Source organism: Akebia trifoliata, chromosome 3, assembly GCF_017979445.1.
Source record: "Akebia trifoliata isolate Shusen 1 chromosome 3, ASM1797944v1, whole genome shotgun sequence".
NCBI classification, from domain to species: Eukaryota; Viridiplantae; Streptophyta; class Magnoliopsida; order Ranunculales; family Lardizabalaceae; genus Akebia; species Akebia trifoliata.
The window spans coordinates 51,598,873-51,607,306 of record NC_141377.1 but is presented as its reverse complement, the minus strand read 5'-3'; the positions used below and the strand labels follow the sequence as shown (position 1 = coordinate 51,607,306).

Here is an 8,434-nt window from a genome sequence, read left to right as displayed (position 1 = left end):
ACATTGGTTTAGGTTGTCAATTGATTCGGCCTTTTAGAGATTTGATTTTTATCTCTTCCAATAAAAAGGAATCAAGAATTGTGATTTTTGATTTCGATTTCGGTTAAGTTAGGATTAAATGGTACCCATTGTCACTCCTAATTATAATCTCATTAAATTTTAACAATTTATCGAATTTAGTATCTCAAAATATTCAAAAGTTAGAAGTATATTTATTTTCTATTTTCTGAAAAATGACATTGAATATAACTCAAGCAAGTTAATAATCAACTTAGACGAGCTACTAAGATGACTGGTTAAGGTGGCTCGAACAAGTTTTTGGACAAGTCAACTCAAAAAATCAAGTGAGTCAACTCAATCGAGTTTTGAAGATAGCTTCGATTTTGGTCTGAGGTATCCCCTCGGTCTTGGATAAAATTAGAGATGCCCCTCAGGGCTTTCAAACTCGTGACATAACCTTGAATTCAAATTTTCAGAAGAGACTAATTAAAATGACCAAAATACCCTTATCTTTAACCTCTTGCTAATACTTTTATTTTCCCTAACAAGATTAATTTTGGGTGAAAAAAATCAAGAGTGTTGACAAAGGATCGACGACATTGGTTGAAGACTATTGGTAGATGTAATTTTATGAAATATACCTAGACGTTGAGAATGTTCAATGGAGACAATGGGACTTTGAAAGAAAAAAAAAAATAGAAATCCAAGAGTTTTTTTGCAAGAGGTTGCCGAGGAGGGTGTTTCTGCCATTTATGTTAGTTTTTTATGGAAGGAAAAAAGTCCAAGGATGTATAACTAGTTTGTAAAACTAGGGATATCTTTAATTTTCTTCAAAAGTTATAGGGGTACTTGAAATTTTTTTTCCAAGAAAATCCGCACTTTTCTTAAAAGCAACAACGGCTATAAAAGCAAAAAATAATGATTCCCACTAGCATCCAAAAAGTTTGTTAACAGATGCTCCATGTTTTGTTTCTTTAGTGCGGAGTTAAACAAAAAAACCATATTATATAAAATTAGATGTGTGCACCACTGTTTTTAAGAATTTACATTTCCACACCAATTTTTCATTATAACACACTAATTATAAATTTTAGGGCCATTTGTTGAACATGTCCTTCCACGTTTTGATGACTATTAAAAATATGAGCCGTGCAAGAGTAACATTGAAAAGTACATCGATTCTGACATTCTGATGTAGTGGTGCACACCTAACCATATATGCTTTTCACTCGTATCTCGATGAAAGAGGATCTGAAAAGCATGCATGGTTATGTGTGCACCACCACATCAGAATGTACAAGCGATGTACATTTTAATATTACTTCAACATTGTCCTTAAGATGTCTCTATGTTTGATGATATGGTCCCTTGACATCGGTCTTATCTAATAAATTACTGAAAAATGACTTAAATACTATTGTCTTCTACTTAGAACAAAAAATCTCTAATCTTCTTTAAAAGATAGTCATCATCTATCTTTAAGATGTTTTTTTTTTTAAACCTCTTGATCAATCTTAAGATTCTTTCCAGAAAGTCAATGATATTTTTACAAGGGATGAATGTGAGGTTGAAAAAATAGATTTGAAGACTAGGTTTTATATATACTAAAAATAAATATACCATAAAGATGATTGGTTTTGAAAATGAAACGTAAGTTAGAAAGAAAAATTGTGGACAAAGCAACATTATGTGAAAAAATGAGTGGATTCAACGTAATTTTGTGTTTGAATTGAGAGAAGAGAAAATAAATGAGTTTCTTTCCGTTTCTCTTGTTTGGATTGTTAAGTGAGGGAGAAGAGAAAAAAAAAAGTGAGTTTTTTCTCTCTCTAAAAGTGGAGAGATTTGGAGAGAAACACTTTTAAAAATATTTTATTATTCCAACCCTACTCCTAGATCTCTCTTAAGACACTTTAAAATTTCAAAACTATCCCAATTGCTCTCATATCAATCCAGAATGATGAAGAGAAATCGAGTTTCTCTTCGATTTTCTTAATGAATTTTTCTTCTCTCCACTTCTCTCAATCCAAACATAGTGTGTTAAACGCTATGCAGAACAATGGCTAAATTCAATAGACTTTGACGTCAAATTTACTCATTTTTTCCTTATTGTGCAAGGACATCCTTTTGACTAGAATCTCTAGGAACTTGTGAGGTATTGGTGTGTCATATGTGATTTCATAAATTTTCACATGTCTTAATCAATATTTAGTGTAGCGATATAATTCTTGTTTTCATCTATTATGAGAGAGAGAGAGAGAGAGAGAGAGAGAGAGAGAGAGAGAGAGAGGATTCTCTTTTTCTTGAATTAAAACTAAGAAGGAAAGGCTATTGGGTAGTCTTATCTGGAGTAGACAAGGTGCTTGGCTTTCTACTCAATAATTTATAAAGCAACACCTCGCCATCCATCTTTGAGATATACCGAATCCCTCAATGCTATTTAAATAAAAGGCTTGTAAAAGCCTGTTTGTATGATCCCCACATATATACGACTCTCTTAAAAATGCATGTTAAAGTGCATGCATATTCTACAAAGAAATACCAGTTATATAAGACCTATTATCCTATGGTGTGTATCTCCTAGATACTTGCCACGTGTCACTCCAGCCGATCAAAACCATCAGATCGTATTATATTCCTACCATGATTCAACTTACCATGCATTTGAGTTCAGTTAATGTCGAGCTTTTTAGCCTTGCATGAGGGATAGACTATAGAAATATTTATATTAATTATTTCTCGTAAGTAAATATTAGGGCATGATTTACATCACATATCCGTAAAAATTATTATTAAAATACATTAAAATCTTATATTTTTATATGAGATATTTTCCATGACCCATCAGAACCTGAACCCATAGTATATTACATACAGACTTTTCTAGATCAGTCCCCAACCATCCATGTTTGAGGTAGAGCATCAAACATATGATCGAGATGATCAAATAAACACATTATCCTCAAATGCTGGGGTTCAATATCAAACCAACAGTCGATTTGATTGAATGATGCTTACTTTATCGTTAGAAAAATTCTATATTATCCCCTTCCTTTCCCTTCTTCTTCTTCTTCTTCTTTTTATTTTATTTTTATCAAAATAACAATTATCATCGCACCTTTTGGAATAGGAATAGTCTCCTAATGTTCAACAAGAAATCAGGAGGCCACCCAGTTTTGATAAACTAAGAACGATAACAAACCTCTGCCACTAATTTTTAGGGATGGCAACAGTGCATGTTTGAGCCGGGTTTAGCTAAACCCGCCCTCGACCCCGATTATATTTATTTATCCCGACTCACTTCGACCTTGACTCGCATAATGTGAAAAAGTCCAAATTTGATGGTCCTAAACTGTCAAATTTCATAAAATTTAATTTTTTATTTTTCCGACAGATCAAGATTGCCAAATTAATGAAGGATGGGAGAAATTCGATAACTCTAAGCTGTCAAATCTAAAAACATCAAGAATTTCGATGGTTCTAGACTATCAATTTTTTTTGTCGAATTTTTTAATTTTCATATAGTGTCGGGTCTGATTTTTGTGACCCTTCCCCACCCCTTTTTAAGGTTAATAAGTAAAAGAACTATTGGAGGTCTGAATTTAAGATATCAGAATACTTTTCTGCACATCTTACCATTTTACTAGGTGACACCTATTGATAATAATTCTAATATATATATAATCGGGGTGGGATATATACAAAATGTTCCTCCTCGAAATTGAATCAATTTTTAATTTTCGATACCAAAATCATCCCAAAATTGTTTAAAATAATGAAAAACTGATCCTATATAGGGACAGGTAGGGGTGAGCGGGGCAAAATTGCCATCCCCACTAATTTTACCACAAAGCCAATCCGAGGGCCTGTATTAAACCCTACAAAAGTAGAGCCGATGTCTTGGAACTCTAAATTTTTCCTCTTATCTCAACCGCATGGATTGAGCTTAGAAAAGTCCATCTTTAAATACTTTTTGAAGGACTTAGGGGTATATGATTGATTTGCTATCAACAATGTAACTGTAGAAGAGACCAATCAATCTTCTTTGTAAACTACGTGGCCCACCTATTTAACAGTCCAGATTACATTATTTGGTTGCTCCCATCAGTAGCACCAACAATTAATATCTCACAACCACGTTCCTTCCACCATGATCTGCTAGTCAAAAGTGACAAACCAAAACTATTGCTGATTTTTTCTTGCACCCTTTATTAAACCCACCCACCACTTCTCTTCTTCCTCACCCTCCTAAGTTTTCTCCTTCTTTCCATCTCTCACACACACAAATGTCTCGATTCCCCATAAAAGCACCCAAACACTGCGCCAAACACAGCTTTAACATCGACAAGTTCTACAAGAGGCTATTTTACGCCTTCTCTGCCTTCATTATCTCAATTCTCTCACTAATCCTCCTTATCTGGCTTATCCTACGCCCCTCTAAACCTCAATTCCATCTCAAACAAGCTGATGTTTACCAACTCAACCTCTCTTCCCCTCATCTTCTCAACTCTTCCATACAAATCACTCTCATCTCTAACAACCCAAACAACAAAGTTGGTGTTTTTTATGACCAACTCCAAGCTTATGCTTCATACAAGGGTCAACAAATTACTATCGACACACCAATTCCTCCTTTCTACCAAGGCCATCAAGATACTAATTATTTAACTGCTTCTTTGATTGGATCCGGGCTTCCAGTTGCTCCGTCGTTCGGGTATGAAGTGGGTCGTGATCAGACTGCGGGGAAGCTAGTAATGAATCTTAAGGTGAACGGAAGGCTTCGATGGAAGGTGGGTACATGGGTTTCGAGTCGGTATCGGTTTAATGTTGATTGTGTTACTGTCATGGATTTTGGTCCGGATATCGGGTCGGGTCCTATGAGTTCCAAGCAGGGGACTCAGTGTTCGACTACTGTTTGAAATAAGAACACTAATTTTACATAGCTTGTAATAAATTTTTTTTTTTTTTTTTTTAAAACTATGATTAGTAAGTTATAAGTTTTATCGTTTATCTGTCTTTGTAAATTAATATTGACAGTTATTAAAGAGTGAGAGTGAAAAAGGTTTGTAAAACTTCTACGTCATATTCTTATTTTTTTCTCTTCTTTCCTCTTAATATTATTTTACATTTTTATTGAAAAAGGAATGATTTCTAGACAAAGCTAGGGCTGAGATGAGAGTAAAAAATACATATTTCGGAGGGATTTATTTTCTAGGGATTCCTAAGAGTGTCATCATAGAAAGTGGTGCACCACCACTGAGGGGATACAATTAGTGTGTATGATAAACACAACATTTGCACCTAAATAAATATGACTTCCATTTTGAAGTATCCAGCTATCATATCTTATGTTTTGAAGACTAATTCCCCCTTTTAAGAGTATTAGGATGAGAAGAAATATATCTTTGCAATTTTTGTGTGTGTGTGTGTGTGTGTGTGTCTAAGGAGATATTTATATATAGTTAACTATTTTAAAACTCAGCCAATTAAGATTTTGGACTCTGGTCTTGGAGCTAGTTTGTCGATGTGAATCTGAACTTTCTTTCACTCTATCAAAAATTAATTCAAATCGCTAGATTTTATGAGAAATCCAAGAATTTTTTAAAACTCTACCAAGTCAAAGGTCTGGGTAGGTTTTGGTGTTTTACGCATGAACGACTTTTAAGAATTTAAGTGTTTAAGATTGATTTAAAAATGATGACTTTTATAACTGCAATATTTATTAATCCAATTAAAAAAAATACTAATTACTTTTGAAATCTAATTAGGTATTCATCAATTAATGTTAAAAATGTCGATTGGTTTGAGTCGTGGAAAGGGGTCAAATCATTTGGGTCAAACCAGTGTTCATCAAACCAGACTCGATGGGCACTTTGCTTTTTTACTAACCGAGGTGTCCAGGCCTTTAAGAGCACCCCGACTAATCCCCCCCAACCCCACTTGGTTTAAATACATAATTAATTCAAATGAGATGGACATGGACTTTTGTCTTGAACTCTTGATTTTGCAATTTTTGGCTTGAAAAATGCTTCTCATGTTGAAAATTATTGGTTTGGAATATTATAGATTCTACTTTCTGTCAAATGTAAAAAACACAAAGAGACCAAAAGCAGAAGCCATCCAAATCAACTTCCTATATTTAATGTTTATGGGAATCTAATGAAACTAGAAGTTAGATATATATGGATAAACATTCCCTTTATTATTTTTAATTTTTGACTATAATTAATACATTATAGGAAATCAATTTAATGACCCACAAAATTAAATCTTTTTATTGTGGATCTAATTTCTGATTCACTTTCTTGCCCTTGATTTCCTTGAACAAGCTGATCCTCTTCTACTTGTGGGGTGATAAGTGGTCCTGTTGATTATCTATTTATAGTTGAAGGATCAGGTTGCGTGCACTCTCTCGAGAGTAATCTTTTTCCATGTTTTAACATTGTTGCGTGTACTCAACATGATTGCGGGCGGGGGAGTGGTATGAGACACAATCAGAAATTTATAGGCCAAGTTCTCCCCCAATATCGATCATTAGAAATCTCAGCACAATCGAAAGAACTTAAGGCAGCGGAGCTTCGCTTGACTTAAATCAGTTGGGGGAATCCATCTGAGAGAGAGAGAGAGAAAGAATCACACTAAAGAACCTTTTCTGGGAAAAAATGCTGATTCAAAATTAGGGTGGAAAGTTCCGAATACCAATCCTTTCTAGGACAAAGGTAGGCTAATAGAAAGTCTGGAATTTTATCGACTTGCTTTGCTGCTTTATCCTAACATAACTCACTTCCTCAGATTCTCTAATAGATTCTTTTATCGCTTTATTCACATTTTTTTTCTTAAGCAATTATTTTGCTTGGAAAAACATGGCTCTCAAATCTTCTTTGCACGAACCTCTTATCAATGCTTTGGACATCCCCCATTGTGCTATAGTTTTAGGTCCAGAAGAATTAGATCATCATCATCACATCCAATTCTCCAAACTATTTCAGTCAGCAACATTAAACATTTGCTATTTTACATAAAACACAAATTACAGAATAAATATAATCAATAGTGGAGATCATTTGTTAGTTGTTTCTGACGAGGTAGGAATTCTAATGTTCAATTTGGTATTATCTTCCAAGAAATTTTGTTTTATTGAGAAAGATAACAATTGTAGGAATTGGCAGTATAATAATTATGAAAAAGCAATGGAGAAAACATAAGAAAAAAATATGGAGATTCAAGAAAACTCTGTGAGAGAGTGTCTTAAATTCACATTCACTGGTTTTTAATTGGGAATCGAGGAACTGTATTGGTGATCGTTTAAGCAAGCTAAGATGGTTTTCCCGACTTGAAGCAATGTCAATATTACAAAACCTATTGCCTATGGTGGAAAGATACCATCTACATGTCTAGCTGAGTTGAAGGTGTTCATGACTAGTTGAGGCTACTAAGATGTCTTCAGGGTAATTTGAAAAAAGATAGTGTACACATTATAGAATATCTTGGGCAAGTGTAGACTTTTTTTTCCCTCTTTTGAATAAACAAGCGACTTGGTGGTTTGTGATTAGGAGGTGAAGGGCAGGTATTGAACCCAGGTCGTGGTATCAAAACTCAGACTTCAACCTACTTAGCAAGTAAGCACTTTCTGGCCAATCTTTTTGAGCGATATGACTGATTATGTTTTATGGAGCTGAATGTTAGGCAATCAAGTAACATGGTTCACAAATTGAGCGTGACAGAGATGAGGATGTTGAGATAGATTAAGAAAGACAAAATTAACTATAAATGCATCAGTGAAAAATGTGGTAGTAGCCCAAATAGGTGATGAATTGGGAAAGTTGATTGAGATGGTTTGGTCAAGTGCAACAAAGATCAATTACAACCTCAGTTAGAAGGAACATGCAAATTGATGGTTCTAAAAGAATGGGGAGGAAGCCAAAAAGGATGTAGATTTAGGCAACACAGGCGAGGGAAAACCTCAAATTTTTTTTTATATATATTTCTTCTACAAAAGTCGGGAAAACATTGGAAAAATTAAAAAATATATATATTGATTATGGAATATTTTTTTTCTTCATATCCTTACTATTATAATGAGAGAAAGTGTAGTAGAGGTGGTTTGACACCAAATTTTGGATCCAACAAATGTTCTCATTGTAACATTTAAACTTAATATAATTAGGGTCATTTTGGTCAAAAACAAGAAAACTATGGCCCACGATCTTGGAATAGTTTTCAAAATTATTAAAATATCCTTTTTACTATGTAATATTCACACACCCTCCAATCAATGTTTTAAATTATAGATAAGCCCTTTCGATGCATGTGCGTTTGCACGTGCCACCTTCTAGTATTAGATGATAAAATGGCATTATTGACTCAATTAACAGTGATTTAGTTTTCATTTAGGTAGGGAGAGCAGATATGTACAGACTCGTAGAATTAAATAGAG

General features: G+C 34.0%; 1 pseudogene; it reads left to right on the top strand.

Annotated features, from left to right (window-relative positions):
- Positions 1-4,140: 4,140 nt before the first annotated feature.
- Positions 4,141-5,093, top strand: LOC147407820 (NDR1/HIN1-like protein 26 pseudogene; annotated as a pseudogene).
- The last annotated feature ends 3,341 nt before the right edge of the window (positions 5,094-8,434 follow it).